At 38.1% G+C, this 16,773-nt stretch overlaps 1 protein-coding gene across 28 annotated transcripts in view; it reads left to right on the top strand.

Moving 5' to 3' along the window:
• Positions 1-16,773, top strand: part of RPS6KA6 (ribosomal protein S6 kinase A6) — a 206,716-nt gene that overhangs the window by 127,986 nt on the left and 61,957 nt on the right. The window lies entirely within an intron of this gene.

Genomic DNA, 16,773 nt, shown 5'->3' with positions numbered 1-16,773 from the left:
TTTTGGAGATTAATCCCTTGTCAGTTGATTCATTTGCAGAGATTTTTTCCCATTCTGAGGGTTGTCTTTTCATTTTGTTTAGGGTTTCCTTTGCTATGCAGAAACTTTTAAGTTTGATTAGGTCCCATTTTTTTATTTTTGTTTTGACCGTCATGACTCTTAAGAGGTGGATTTGAGAAGATATTGCTGTCGTTTATGTCAGAGAATGTTTGGCCTATGTTTTCCTCTAAGAGTTTTATAGTGTCTGGTCTTATATCTAGGTCTTTAATGGTATGTGATCTTTTTAATGTACGTTTGTATGTAATTTGCTAATATTTTGTTGAGGATTTTTGCATCTATGCTAATTGGTGATACTTGCCTGTAATTTTCTTTTTTTGTGGTATCCCTGTCTGATTTTGGTATCAGGATAATGGCGGCTTCATAGAATGAACTTGAGAGTGGTCCTTCCTCTGCAGTTTTCTGGAAAAGTTTCAGAAGAAGAGGTATTAAGTCTTCTCTAAATGTTAGGTAGAACTCAGCTGTAAAGCCGTCAGGTCCTGGACTTTTGTTTTTTGTACTTTTTTAAAATCACATTTTCAATTTCAACACTTGTGATTGGTCTATTCATATTTTCCATTTCTTCCTGTTTCAGTCTTGTTAGGCTGTACCAAGACTGAAGAATCTGTTCATTTCTTCTAGGTTGTCCATTATATTGGCATACATTTGCTCATAGTAGTCTCTCATGATCCTTTGTATTTCTGCAGTGTCAGTTGTAACTTCTCCTTTTTTCATTTCTAATTTTATTGATTTGCACCCTCTTCTTTTTTTTCCTGAAGAGTCTGGCTAAAAGTTTATCAGTTTTGTTGATATTTTTCAAGAACCAGTTTTGGTTTCATTGGTCTTCACAATGTTTTTTTGTCTCTATGTCATTAGTTTCTGCTCTATCTTTATGATTTTTTTCCTTCCACTAATTTTGGGCTTTGCCTGTTCTTCCTTCTCTAGATATTTAAGATGTAAGATTAGGCTTTTTTATTTGAGTTTTTTCTTCTTTCCTGTGATAAGATTATATTGCTATAAACTTTTCCTCAGAACTGCTTTTGCCCTTTCCCATAGGTTTTGCATTGTTGTATCTTCATTGTCATTTGTCTCTGTGTATCTTTAATTTTCTCTTTGATTTCTTCAATGATCCTTTGGTTTTTTTAGTAGCAAATTGTTTAATTTCAAGGTATTTGTGTTCTTTGCTGTTTTTTTTTTTCTTTGTAGTTGATATCGTAGCATTGTGATCAGAGAAAATGCTTGAAATAATTTCATTTTTTTGGAAATAATTTCAGTTTTTAAAAAATTTACCAAGGCTTGGTCTGTGGCCCAAGATGTGAACTATCATGGAGAATGTTCCATGTGCATTTGAGAAGGAAATATATTCTTCTGCTTTGGGGCAAAAAGTTCTATACATATCAGTTAAGTCTGTTTGGTATAGTGTATCATTTAATGCCTGTGTTTCCTTGTTGGTTTTCTGTCTGGATGATCTGTTCATTGCTCTAAGTGGGTAAATTCTCCCACTATTATTGTGTTACTGTCAATATATTCTCTTATGGCTGTTAGTAGTTGCCTTATATACTTTGCTGCTCCCATGTTTGGTGCATATATATTCACAATTTTTATTTCTTCTTGTATTGATACTTAAATCATTATGTATTGTCCTTCTTTGTGTCTTTTCACCTTCTTTATTTTAAAATCTATTTTGTCTGATACGAGCATTTATATTCCTGCTTTTCTATAATTTCCACTTGCATGTAATATTTTCCTTCATACCCTCGCTTTAAGTCTGTATGTGTCCTTAGATATAAAGTGGTCTCCTGTAGATGGCATATAAATGGGTCTTGTTTTTGAGCCCATTAAGCCATTCTTTGTCTTTTAGTTGGAGTGTTTAATCCCTTTACATTCAATGTAATTATGAATAAGTATGTGCTTATTGTCCTTTACTTAATTTTTTTTGGATTGTTATTTTGGGTCTTTTTTCCTTCCCTTCCTCTTTTCATTGTCTTCTCTTGTGGTTTGCTGACCATCTTTAGTGTTACGTTTGGCTTGTTTTTTTCTTCTTTATGTTTGTGACCATTATAGTTATTTGATGTGTGGTTCCCATTATATATTGTTATATCCATCTCTATGTGTGCAGAATTGTTTGTGCTGGTTGGTCTCTTAATTTCAAATGCACTTTCATTGTTATGCATTTGTCCTCTCCTCCTCTCATTCTTGCTAGTTTAGATATCCTATTTGTCAATGGGTGATTTCCTACTTTTATATTATCTTTGCCTTTACCAATGAGCTTTTCATTTGTAATATTCTTTTTTCTATATGTGGCTTTTCCTTTTTTGCTTTAGTATTTCCTTTAGTAGTTGATGTAGAGCTGGTTTGGAGGTGCTTAATTCTCTTAGCTTTTGCTTGTCTGTAAAGCTTTTGATCTCTCCATCAAATCTGAATGAGAGCTTTACTGGGTAGAGTATTCTTGGTTCTAGGTTCCTTCTCTTTGTCACCTCAAATATATTTTGACACTCCCTTCTGTCTCATAGAATTTCTGCTGAAAGATTAGCTGTTATCCTCATGTGGTTTCCCTTATATGTGATTTGTTGCTTTTCCCTTTTGGCTCTTAATATTTTTTCTTTGAACTTAATTTTTGTCAGTTTGATTCATATGTATCTTGCTGTATTTCTTCTTGGGTTTATTTTGAAGGGAATTCTCTGTGCTTTTTCCCCTTGAGTGAATGTCTCCTTTCCCTTATTTGGGAAATTTTTGGTTATGATCACTTCAGATATTTTCTCTGACCCTTTTTCTCTCTCTTCTCCTTCTGGAACCCCCTATGATGCAAATGTTTGTACATTTAATGTTGTCCCAGAGGTCTCTGATTCTCATCAGTTTTTTTTTGTTGTTCTTTTTTCTTTATTCTTTTCTATAGCAGTGCTTTGCACCACTCTGTCTTCCACCTCACTTATTTGTTATTCTGCTTCCATTAATCTGCCATTGGTTCCTTCCAGATTATTTTCCATTTCAGCTATTGTGCTCTTCATCTTGCTGTTCAAACCCTCTAGCTCTCTGTTAAACATTTCATTCAATTCTCCATCTGTGTCTCCATTATTTTTCCAAGATCTTGGATCATTACAATCATCATTCTGAATTCTTTTTCAGGTAAATTGCCTATCTCCTCATAATTTAGTGGGTTTTGTGTGCTTTTGTCTTGTTTCTTTGTCTGAAAGCTGCTTCTTTATCATCTCATAGTGTCTGTCTTTCTGTTTATTGTCCCTTCGACAGTGGGTATGTAGATGTTGAAGCAGTTGCCCAGTCCTGGAGTCCTCATGGGTAGTAGTGGTTCACATGTACACAGAGCATGTGTTGGAAGCAGTGGTCTTACACTTTTTCTCCTTTAGCAGGGTGGCTGCTAAAGGTAGGGTCTGTGAGTCAGGTTGCATTGTTTCATTGTTCAAAGGATTGCTTTTGTAGCTTTCAGGGGTAGCAGTGTCTCCTACAGCCCGTCCTATTAGTAGGTAGCTTTGAAGGCTATTTTTCATAGCTTGCAATATCAGAAGGTCCTCCTGCCATGCGACCCCACCCCTGCCTTTGCTGGGAAGGCTCTAGGGACTGCTCTCTGTAGGTATAGGAGCAGGTACCACTGTTTTGCCAGCACTCCCCTTGCTTGCCCACTCTAGGGATCTCTCTCTAAAGCCCCAGGGGTAGGGGGCTTCTCCCTAATTGTCACTAAAAGGCTCTCTCTGTAGCTGCAGTATTTGTGCTTCTGGTGATACCTCCCCCTGCATTGCTGTTGGTCTGAGTACTCTCTGTAGCTCTGCAGATGGGAATGTGGGTGAATGGGACTCCCCCAATCCTTTGGTATGGAATGAGTGGCACTGACATGGGCTTTTTCAGGGCCACTGACAGGTGCCCTGTATTTTGTGCTTTTCTCTACTTTGGAAGCCCGCAGCTCCTTCAGGGAGTGGGCTCTGGCAGCCCTCTCTTGAGTACAGGTGCTGCTATCCACAGATCTTCTGGTGCTGCCCCACTGGTGTGATCCTCTGCAGATTCTCTAGGTGGAGCTGAGATGCCTGTGTTTTCCCTGCTCCAGCACATTACTGCTCTCACAGGGAATGGGTGCTGCTTCTAGCAGCTCTTCTGGCACTAATCGGCCACTGCTGATGTGAGCCTCTGCAGATTCTCTGGGCAGAGCCGAGATGCCTGTGTTTTCCCTGATTGACAGGGAGCAGGCCCTGGCCGCCCTTTTGCAGGAATAGGTACTGCCACACACAGCTCTTCTGATGCTGATTGGGCACTGCTGGCATGAGCCTCTGCAAATTCTCTGAGTGGAGCCAGGGCACCTCTGTTTTCCCTGATTTCAAGGGGGATGGATGCCACCACAGGCAGCTCTTCTGGTGCAGGTTTGGCTCCACTAGTAGGGGGGTCACAGGCAGGAACTGGGAACTTGTGTTATTCCCCCAGGTTACTCCACCTGCTCCAAGATGTCTGTAGCCCTAAAGGTGGGGCTTCTTCCCAGCCATTGCTAGGCAGCTGCTACTGTCCAGTGGTTCCCTGAGCTGAAACAGGCAGTGTCCTGCAGCTTGAGGTAGCAGTGGCAGGGAATAAGGTTATGTTTGTGGATCACACCTGCACCCCCAAACAATGGCACCTAATTTCTAAGCCCAACTGGGTTGCCTCCACTTAGATGCTCTCCATTGTGGTCTCCCTATACTCTAGTCCCTCCAGGCTGTTTCCAACCCCGTTTTTTTCCCCCATGTAGCCAGCCCCAGATCCCTTTTTGGGTCTGATCTCTAAGGCCAAAGTTTTAGTTTCCAACACCTTCTGGCACCCACCTACAGTTGCCCGTTGCCCAAAGCACTGAGCATTTTGGAGGACTATCTCCTTTCTAACTGCTTCACACCATTTGTCTGGAGTTCCTCCTCCATTTTTGGCTGATAGCCTCACTGATGGGGGACTTCCCAGGGTGAAGGAGCTATTCCTCTTCAGCTCCCTCCTGGGAGAGCAGGTCCGGTCTTGGTCTTGTTTCCTTTCGATTCTTTTTCTCTTGTTCTTTCTTCTTTCTATGTCCTATCTGGTTTTGTAATGTTTTTCCTGTTCTATCAAAATCTTGATGTCTTTTTTCAGTTTTTTACTGTCTTTCTGTGCAAATATTTCCACATGTAATTGTATTTTCAATGTATTTGTGGGAATAAGTGAGCCTTGCATCCTGCTACTCTGCCATCTTAGATCCTGATTCTTATATAAATTCTTATGGTTCACTTTCTGTGTACTTCTCCCTTCTGTGCTTTGTCTTATGAATTCGATCCTTCTTATCTCCATTCTTTCAGCTCCTCATCACTTTAGGAGTCTTCCAGGCTCTGCTTGACTTAGCTCTCCCTGCATTGTTCCTTAGGGACTCTTTCTGGGTAGTAAGCTAGGACAGTTGAAGGGATGTTTAAGTCTTTCAGTGTTCACTGTCATTTGTTGCCTGATGTCAAATGTCTTGAAAAATAGCATTTCATACATTTTGTCCCATGTCTTAGTTTTTCAGTTGGGAGATTAAATCCTGTCTTCATCGACCCCGTTTTGTCTTGAAATAGTGATCTGGGAGCAGCATTTTCATTGGGTGATAGTGGTTCAACATCTCACTTCCAGAATTAAAACGTTGAGTGTGGGAGAGCTACTGTTGATTCCCAGATCTCTGGAACTTGCTGTGAGAAAGGAATGGTGTTCTTCTGGGATGCTAGTTAGTACTTCAGTTGCTAAGGTCTCTGGCTTATATCTGTTTACTTCCAGTGCAGAACATTCCATGCATGAACATAGACTGTTACCTTGGCATATTGTTTAATATCAAACATAATTCAGTATGTGATAGAGTCCGTCTAGGACCCCCTTCCAAAGAGGGTCTTTAAAGGACCTTATTAAAAGATGATTCCAAGACACAGAGGGACAATACTGTAACAATTATTTATGATTTCTTGTGCTAGATTATATAAGTATCAAAAATATGTTTGAGAAAGTGTTACTTGTAGTCATTTCCAGTTTTCTTTTAAACTCTTCAGACCTCCATTCTTAGGCGGGGCTATCTAAACCCATACTGGCACAGAGATGCAGTCAGTAAGTTTTGATTCCTAAGTCTGGAATATTAGGTAAGAACAAGCACTTTATTTTATTTTTGATGTAGATTCTTATTTTATTTATTTTTAAAATATTTTTTAATTATTATTTAATTGTTATTTCCCCCAAAACACATTTTTTTTTCCAATGTACAGCACGGGGACCCAATCACACATACATGCATACCTAATTTTTTTCTTGCATTGCCATGCTGCGTTGTAAGTATCTAGACATACTTCTCAGTGCTACACAGCAGGATCTCATTGTAAATCCATTCCATGAGAAATAGTTTGCATCTGTTGACCACAAGCTCCCAATCTCTCCCACTGCTGCTCCCTCCCCCTGGGCAACCACAAGTCTGTTCTGCAAGCCCATGATTTTCTTTTCTGTGGAAAGGTTCATTTGTGCTGGATATTAGATACCAGATATGAGTGATATCATATGGTATTTGTCTTTCTTTCTCTGACTTACTTCACTCAGTGTGAGAGTCTTCTAGTTCCATCCATGTTGCTGCAAATGGCATTATGTCGTTCTGTTTACAGCTAAGTAGCATTCCATTGTGTATATATACCACATCTTCCTATTCCAATTGTCTGTCGGTGGACATTGGGTTGTTTCCAGCTATTGGCTATTGTGAATAGAGCTGAAATGAACATGTGAGTTCATGTGTATTTTTTAAGGAAAGTTTTGTCTGGATATATGCTCAAGAGTGGGATTGCTGGGTCATATGGTAGTTCTGTGTATAGCTACCTAAGGTACATCCATACTGTTCTCCATAGTGGTTGTACCAACTTACATTCCCACAAACAGTACAGGAGGGTTCACTTTTCTCCACACCCCCTCCAGCACTTGTTATTTGTGGACTTCTTAATGATGGCCATTCTGACTGGTGGGAGGTGGTAACTCATGGTAGTGTTGATTTGCATTTCTCTAATAACCAAGGATGGTGAGCATTGTTTCAAGTGTTTGTTGGCCATCTGTATATCTTCCTTGGAGAAATGTCTATTCAGGTCCTTTGCCCATTTTTCCATTGGGTGGTTGACTTTTTTGCTGTTGAGTTGTGTAAGTTGCTTGTATATTCTAGAGATTAAGCCCTTGTCTATCTCGTCATTCGAACCTATTTTCTCCCATTCTGTAAGTTGTCTTTTTGTTTTCTTTTTAGTTTCCTTTACTGTGCAGAAGCTTGTCAGTTTGATTAGGTCCCATTGGTTTATTTTTGCTCTTATTTCTGTTACTTTGGGAGACTGACCTGAGAAAATATTCATAAGGTTGACATCAGAGAAAGCTTTGCCTATGTTCTTTTCCAGGAGTTTGATGGTGTCTTGTCTTATATTTAAGTCTGTCAGCCATTTTGAGTTTATTTTGGTGCATGGTGTGAGGGTGTGTTCTAGTTTCATTGATTTGCATGCAGCTGTCCATGTTTCCCAGCAATACTTGCTTAAAAGACTTTCTTTTTCCCATTCTATGCTCTTGCCTCCTTTGTCAATGATTAATTGACCGTAGGTGTCTGGGTTCTCTATTCTGTTCCATTGGTCTCTTTGTCTGTTTGGGTACGAGTACCACATTGTCATGATAACGGGGGTATTATAATATTGCTTGAAATCTGGGAGAGATATGCCCCCTGCTTGGTTTTTGTTCCTCAGAATTGCTTTGACAATTCTGGTTTTTTTGTGGTTCCATATAAATTTTTGGATTGTTTGTTCTAATTCTGTGAATAATGTCATGGATGATTTGATAGGGATTGCACTGAATATGTAGATTGCTTTGGGTAGTATGGCCATTTTTACAATATTAATTTTTCCAATCCAGGAACATGGAATATCTTTACATTTATTTACATCTTGTTAATTTCCTTGATTAAGGTTTTATAGTTCTTGGCATATAAGTCCTTTACCTCCTTGATCAGATGTATTCCCAGTTATTTGATTTTCTGGGGTGCAATTTTAAAGGGTATTGTATTTAGTGTTCCTTTTCTAATATTTCATTGATATCATACAAAAATGCGACTGATACTGGAATGTTACTCGTATATCCTGCTACTCTGCTGAATTTTTTGATCAGTTCAAGTAGTTTTTGGGTTGAGTCCTTAGGATTTTCTATGTATAGTATCATGTCATCTGCATACAGTGACAGTTTTATCTCTTCTCTTCCTATTTGGATGCCTTTAATTTCTTTTGTTTGTAGGATTGCTGTCGCTAGGACTTCCAATACTGTGATGAATAACAGTGGTGAGAGTGCGCATCCCTGTCTTGTTCCAGATTTTAGTGGGAAGTCTTTCATCTTTTCTCCATTGTGTATTATATTTGCTGTGGGTTTGTCATAAATGGCTTTGATTACGTTCAGGAATGTTCCCTCTATACCCGCTTTGGCAAGGGTCTTGATCATGAATGGATGTTGGACTTTGTCAAACACTTTTTCTTCATTTATTGAGATGATCATATGGTTTTTGACTTTTCTTTTGTGAATGTGGTGTATAATTTTGATTGTGTATGTTGAACCATCCTTGTGCACCTTGGATGAACCCTACCTGGTCATGGTGTATGATCTTTTTTATATGCTGTTGGATTTGGTTGGCTAAAATTTTTTTGAGAATATTTGCATCTGTATTCATCAAAGATATTGGTCAATAGTTTTCTTTTTTGGTGGTATCTTTGTCTGGTTTTGGAATTAGGGTGATGGTGGTGTCATAGAATGTCTTTGGGAGTGTTCCTTCTTCTTCAAACTTTGGAAAAAGTTTAAGGAGGATGGGTATAAGGTCCTCTTTGTATGTTTTGTAGAAATCACCTCTGAAGCCATCTGGTCCTGGACTTTTATTTGTAGGGAGTGTTTTTATGACGTATTCAATTTCATTTCTAGTGACCAGTCTGTTCAGTTGATCTATTTCTTCTTTATTCAGTATTGGCATGCTGTAAGACTCTAGAAAATTGTCGATTTCTTCCAGATTGTCAAATTTGTTGGCATATAATTGTTTATGGTATTCTCGTATGGTTTTTTGTATTTCTGCAGTATCCATTGTGATTTCTCCTTTTTCATTTCTAATTTTGTTTATTTGGGTTCTTTCTCTCCTTTTCTTGATGATCCTAGCCAGAGTTTGTCAATTTTGTTTACCTTTTCAAAGAACCAGCTCTTAGTTTTACTGATTTTTTTCTATTGTTTTTTGAATCTTTGTTTTATTGATTTCCTCATTGATCTTTATGATTTCCTTCCTTCTGCTGACTTTAGGGTTTTTTTGTTCTTATTTTTCTAATTCATTTAGGTGGTGAGTTAAGTTGTTAATGTGAGATTTTTCTTCTTTTTTAAGGAAGGCCTCTATTGCTATGAATTTCCCTCTGAGCACTGCTTTTTGCAGTGTCCCATAGATTTTGAGAGGTTGTCTCTTCATTATCACTTGTCTTGAGTTATTTTTAATTTCCTTCTTGATTTCCTCATGACCCATTTTTTTTTTTTGTAGCATGTTGATTAGTCTCAATGTAGTGTGATTTTTCTCATTTTTTTCCTGTGGTTGGTTTCTAGTTTCATGCCGTTGTGATCAGAGAAGATACTTGATATAATTTCTATACTTTAAATTTGTTGAGGTCAGCTTTGTGCTCCAATATGTGGTCTGTTCTTGAGAATATTCCATGTGCACCTGAGAAGAATGTATATTCTGATTTTTTTTTTGGATGTAATGTCCTAAAAATATCGATTAAGTCTAACTTTTCTATTGTTTCCTTTAGGATCTCTGTGGCCTTATTGGTTTTCTGTTTAGAGGATCTGTCCTTGGATGAGTGGGGTGTTAATGTCTCCTTTTCTGATTGTATTCCCATCAATTTTTCCCTTTATGTCTGTTAGTATTTGTTGTAGGTATCTGGGTGCTCCTATATTTGGGGCATATATGTTGATGATAGTAATATCCTCTTCTAGAATGGATCCTTTAACCATTAAATAGTGTCCTTCTTTGTCTTTCTTTATGGCCATCGTTTTAAAGTCTATTTTGTCTGATATAAGTATTGCTACTCCTGCTTTCCTGTCATGTCTATTGGCATGAAATGTTTTTTCCCACCCTCTCACTTTCAATCTACATGTGACCTTTGCCTTAAGGTGAGTTTCTTGTAGGAGCCGATTTAAGGTTTTTGCTTTTTTTTATCCAATCTGCCACTCTGTGTCTTTTGATTGGAGCATTCAATCCATTGATATTTAAGGTGATAATTCATAGATGATTATTTATTGCCATTTTAAACCTCATTTTCCAGTTGATTCTGTGATTCTCCATTCTTCATTTCCTTTTTTGGTTGAATGATCTCCAATTATTTTCTTCTGAAGTTCTTTTCTTTTCATTGTTTGTGAATGTAATGTTCGGTTTGATTTGTTCTTGCCCTTTTTAAAAGTATGTTAATCCCTTCCTATTATTGTGTGTTTTAGCTTGCTAGTCCTGTAGGTTCAAACACATCATTACCATGATAAAATTTTAAAAAAGAAAAAAGAATCTATTCATTTCCTTACTTCCCTTGCCCTCATTTTATGATTTTGATGTCTTTTTTAAAATATTATTTTATTTTAAACATCTTCATGATTAGACCTGTATGTGGCTTATTTAAGTGACTGCTCTCTGATTATGGTTTCCTCCATCCTAGTTCTTCCTCTCTCTCTCTTTTTTTTTTTTTTTAATTTAGAGAATCCCTTTCAGCTTTTCTTTTGGAATGGATGTTGTATTGCTGTATTCTTTTAGCTTTTATTTGTTGGAAAAAAATTTATTTCCCCTATGTTTTAAATGATACTCTTGCTGGATAGGGTATACTAGTTTCCATATTTTTTCCTTTCAGTGCTTTAAATATCTCTTGCCGTTCCCTCCTGGCCTGTAGGGTTTCTGTATAGAAATCAGTGGATAGTCTTATGGAGGTTCCCTTATAAGTGACACTTTGCTTTTCTCTTGCTGCCTTTAGGATCCTCTCTTTATTGGTACCTTTTGCCATTTTTATCATAATATGTCCTGGTGTGGGTGTATTTGGGTTCAGGCTTTTTGGGGCCCTCTGTGCCTCCTGTATCTGAAATCAGTATCCTTTAGATTTAGAAAGTTTCCAGCGATAATTTCTTCAAATATATTTTCAATCGCCTCATTTTTTTCTTCTCCTCCTGGAAGTCATATTATGCGTAGATTGGTCTGCTTTATATTATAGGTCTCTTACATTGCTTTCTTTTTTTTATTTGGTTTTCTGTCTGCTGTCCTGTTTGGGTGATTTCCATTATTCTATTTTTCACATCACTAATTCGTTCCTCTTTATTATTCATTCTGGTTTTTACTGACTTTAGCTCAGTTTGTATCTCGGCAAATGAATTTTCTAGTTTTTCTTGGCTTCTTATATTTTCTAGTTCCATTCTGAGGGAGTCTGCACTACTGTTTATATCTTCTCTTAATTCCTTCAGTATTTTCACTGTTTCCCTTTTGAACTCTAAGTCTGTCCGACTGCAGAGGTCTGTTTTATTGTTGACTGCTTCAGGTGAGTTCTCCTGTTGGTTTAACTGGGGGTGGTTTTTGGAGCTTCTTCATCTTGCTTGTGTTTTCCTTTTTTGTCTTGGAGGTGCACTCCCTGTGGCTGGGCAGGGCTTGCCCTGGTGCTCATGGGCTGCAGAGCTCTTCCTGAGCGCAGACAGTGCTGGGAGGCTTTCTTGGCAGAAGGGCAGCGCTTCCCGATGGCGGGTTTGCACTCAGAAGTGCGCACCGTGGTGTAGGTGCACTTCCCGTAGCTGGGCAGAGCTTGCCCTAGAGCTCCTGGGCCGCAGAGGTCTTCCCCCGGGAGGACGGTTCTCGGAGGCTTGCTCCATGGGAATGCAGTGCTCCCTGAGGATGTATGGGGCTATCCATCTGGCTCTGAGGTAAAGGAGCCCTTCCTAAGGGCGGGAGGGACTGGCAGGTGCGCACTGTGGTATAGGCACAATTTCCATTGCTGGGCAGGGATTGCCCTGGTGCTTCTGGGACACAGAGCTCTTCCCAAAGTTGGATGGTTCTGGGAGTCTTGCTCTGCGGGAGTGCAGAACTTCCTGAAGGCAGGTGGGGCTAACCAGCTGGATCCGAGTCAAAGGACTGCTTCCCAAGGGTGGGTGCCACTGGCAGGTGTGCACCATGGTGTAGGCGCACCTCCCGTGGCCGGGCAGGGCTTGCTCTGGCACTCCTAGGCTGTGGAGCTCTTCCCAAGAGTGGACGGTGCTGAGAAGCTTGCTTCACACAGGAGTGCAGCAGTTCCTGGGTTGGGTGGGGCTAACCAGCTGGCTCCAAGGCAAAGGAGCGCTTCCCCAGGGCGGGCGGGACTGGCAGGTGCACACCACAGTGTAGGAGCACTTTCTGTGGCCTGGCAGGGCTTGGCCTGGTTCTTCTGGGCCATGGACCTCTTCCCGAGGGTAAGCGGTGCTGGGTGGCTTCCTCCGCAGGAGTGGGGCACTTGCTGTGTGCAGGCAGGGTGGGCCCGGAAAGGCCACAGTGGTGGATGGCTTCCTGAGGGTGGTGAGGCCGGTCTGCAGGGATGGCAGCTGGGCCAGGCGTGCATGGGATGGGGGAGGAGGGATGCACTAGGAAGCTCTGCTCTCTGCTAGCTTGTGGGCAAGCATGAACGCTGGGGCACAAGGAGTATACTATGGTGGCCTGCCCCTCTTCCTCTCCCCTCCCCAATACTGGCACCTTGTCTCTCCTGTGGGTCTAGACCTTCTCCCGGGTTCCCTCTGTTGTGGCTTTCCACTCCCCAGCCCTTAGTGTATTGCTCCCTCCTTCCATGTCGTACTGCTTCCTAATCCCTCAGGCTGTCTCCACACTGCCAATCCCAGCCCACTCCCAGGGACTAACCTCCAGGGCCTAGGTCTTGGTGCCCAGCCCCCACCAGAGCATCTTGGTTTTTGGTGTCTGTGCCAGTGGTTCAGATGATCTGTGTGGCTCTCACTCTCCGTTTTAGATCTCAGACCTGCTGCTGCGCTTCTTTTGGTGTCTGGAGAGCCCTCCAACTTTGTTGATCTTTACGTAGGTTAGGTGACTTTCCAGGCTGTGGGTTCCCTTTCTCCTTCACAATTCCCTCTCGTGAGTGCCAGTCCGGTCCTGAGTCCCCTTCTCTCTGTCTCCTCTTTTTTCTGGTTTTACACAGTTATGTCAGCAGATTCTTGCTGTTTTTGGAGGTTTATATTCTTCTGCCAGCATTCAGTTGTTGTTCTCTGTGAGTCGTTTTACGGGTAGATGTGTTTTGTTGTGTTTGTGGGCGAGGGTGAGCACATCCCCCTACTCTTCCGCCGTCTTGCCTCATTCCCCAGAACAAGCATTTTAAATGCATTTTCCAAAGGACAATAAATTAGTATATTCACTGAACAAACTTATAAGAAATGATTTAATGGTTACTTCTATAGACAGCTTATTAATAAGTCATTTTTTTCTTGGTTATACCTCACATGTATGTACAAAAACTGCTATATAATTCAAAAGGAGAACATATACTTTATGTCTAAGGAAAATACTTTTAAAATAAATTTTTGTACTTGTGAAAAAATGTATCATGTATGTCATACATATTTTAAAAATAAACTTCTCTCTTGCAAATACACACTCTCAGAGAGACAGACACAGACACACACACATACAAAACACTTAAGCTGTGCCATGTTTTGCCAATCTCAAGAAAATATAATGGGATGAATGACTGATAATCATAAAACTACCAGTTCTTCCAGAATTAATTTATATATTTAACAAAATTGGAAACAAAATCCTGATAAGAATTCTTATTTGAAATTGACAGATGATTTTATCAACATACCTGGAAAAGTAAACAAATGAAAAGAACTATGGCTTTTTGAAAATAGAGAATACTCTTTCTTTCCCTACCTCTTTTCAGAACTTTATAAAGCTACTGCTATAAGCAAAACATAGTATCAACACAAGATTAGATACATACCATTTAGTCAAGAAATATTCTGGTGTAAATGACTTACCATATATTAGTATAATAGAGAAAGAATCCCAAGTTAATGGCAAAGAAATTGATTTTTCTGTAAGTAGTATGTGAAAAAATTGATTAGATTTTTCAAAAAAATTTAAATTGCCATCACTATTACATACAAAGATAAATCTTACATTACAGAGCTAAATCTGGGGGAAAAAACTATCCTTAAAGAAAATGCAGCTGAATATGTAGTTGACTATTGAATGGAGGGCTCCTTAGTCATTAAAGTAATGAAGGAAAATCATATAGAAATTACATATAAATTTGACTACATTAAATTAAGAATAACTGAACATCAAAAGCCAAGCAGAAAGTGGGGAAAATATGTACCAGTAGTAATATGATGGAGAACTGACATTTTTTAATATTTAAAGGGCTTGTACCAATTGAAAACACAGTAAGTAAATAATGGAAAATGGACAAAAATATTACTAATAATTCAGTAAAAAAATAGACTACTAGACATGGAGAAATGTATAGCCTAAGAATCAAAATTTAAATAAAACAATTGATGCCATCTTTGTATATCAAATTAGAAGAGGTTTTTTAAAGTGTAATATTCAGTGCTATTGTGGATGTGGTTAAGACAAATGCTTTCATAAGCTGCTGATGAGAGTGGAAATCATTGTAACCCTCTTGGCAAATAGTTTTATTTTGTGTGTTGAGAATCTTGGACTATTTATTCTCCTTGATAGCTTAGTATTTGCTTTTTTATTTCTCAGAAATCTATTTTGGGAAATAATCATAAATACCAAAAATATATGCATATTACAGAGTTATTTATAAGAGTGAAAAACTGGAAATAGCCTAGTGAACATTTAGGTAAATTATAGTAAATTAGTATGTTGATATTGCAGAGCTATTGAAAATTCTTTATAAAAAAGTTTTAAAGATGTAGAAGAATGCCAATGATATTGTATTAAGTGGGGGGGGGAGGGGAGAAGCCACTAAATAGTACATATAGTGTGATCTCAAATATGTTGAAACACATAAACTCATACATGCGTATAGACATACATGAATGATTTGACAAGTAGACAACAAGAGACTAGTAATGTTCACTTCAGGGTGCTGAGGTTTTAGATGATTTTTATTTTCTGGGAGATTCAGGATGATTAGTGAATGGGAAAGCATTAATGGTACTAAGCCAAAACTTAAAAAAAAAAGTTGTAACATAGCATATGGCAGAAATTGTCGCTAAGAACTACCTCTTCTCCTGGTTCTTAAGGACAGTTATTTCTGAGTTCAAATCCTAGGCCTGCCTCTTACTAGATAATACCTACCTCATTGTTTGAAACACTGTAATAACATAATGAATGAGAAGTGACTGGGCACATAATAGTTACTTAATAAATTTCTTATTTGTTTTCAACATGAGGCTTTCCACAGAGACAGTTTCACTACAAGATAATAAATGTGCTTGCCATAAAGTATAAACTAGGCTGTTTCTTCTTTAGAGTTTATAAGATTTTTATTTAGGGTTTTCTTATGAGTTAGATTTCAGTAAACATTTTGATTAGCCTTCCTCAGAAGTGAAATAGCTAACAAGTATTTTTCTTCTTAAAATATCAAGTGAAAATGATGTTCTTGTAAAAATGTTACCATTATAGTATTAAAATGAATTCTCCCGAAATGTAATGAACAAGCTTTGTTTTTCTATAGGTCATTTTTAAAAAGCAGGTAGAGTATCAAACTGCTCATTCTCAGCAATTTTACTTGTAATCTGATTCTGCATAATGTAATTCACTGGACTTATTTCTAAGTGGGCAAACTCGTTATAAGATTTTATGATAATTTCATTCAAATTTTGGGCTTTCCTATTAATAATACATATTTCTTTCATGAAAATAACCAATTTCAAAGCATTTGTTTTACCATTTGAAAACCTTTCATAAATCTTATCAATTACTTCTAATGGTTGAATAGTGCCAAAGTTTGTGTGTAAGTTATTCACTTATGAATGGATGTAGACATAAAGCTATAATAATAATTATACCTAATGGTTGCACACAAAGAATTTTACAATTTACAAAGCTTTTGTTTCCCCATATAAACTTAGTTAACTCTTAAAACAACCTTGTTAAGTAGATGTAGCAGATATTGTTATCCTTATTTTACAGGTTTAGAAACTGAAGCCCAGAGGGCTAAGTAACATGTTAAATGTTACACTGCTAATCTAACTCCAAGTCCAATACTCTTTTCATTTCATCATAGCAGCTCTATTCCCAAGCACAAAAAGATGGAGGAATTCAGTGCCATTAAACCTATGTATTCTAGTAGCAGAAGAGTCCTGGAACTACTAGAGATTGGTTTTAGAACTGTTTTATGTAAGAGTTACTAACTTAACTTGTGTTGGTATAGTAGAAGCTTTGGGTTAGTAGATCTGCTAAAAACAAAATTCTTGAGAAGTGATAGTAGACACTGAAAGAGAAAATAGTAGAAATAGTGAAATTACCAATGCTAAAACAAAATATCCTATAAACTGTGAAGCTCTTGAGAGCATCCATATATAATAGTGTACTAAAATTAGTAATTGAATAATAGTAAAAATATAAAATTAAAATGTTTTATCATAAAATTATCCATTTAAATTTTTCTATTACAAGTGTATACTTTATAATACGCATAGCATTTTATAACTGTAGTACATACGTATATAATCAGTAAAATATTAGAATAAAATTGACTTATGACACTAAGTCATTTCAAAAAAGGTAAA

Source organism: Sus scrofa, chromosome X (genome assembly GCF_054392235.1).
Source record: "Sus scrofa isolate SSC_HxYL_T2T_F1_AM1 chromosome X, Sscrofa_HxYL_maternal_Yorkshire_Landrace_v2.0, whole genome shotgun sequence".
NCBI lineage: Eukaryota > Metazoa > Chordata > Mammalia > Artiodactyla > Suidae > Sus > Sus scrofa.
This window is presented reverse-complemented; position numbering and strand designations above follow the sequence as displayed.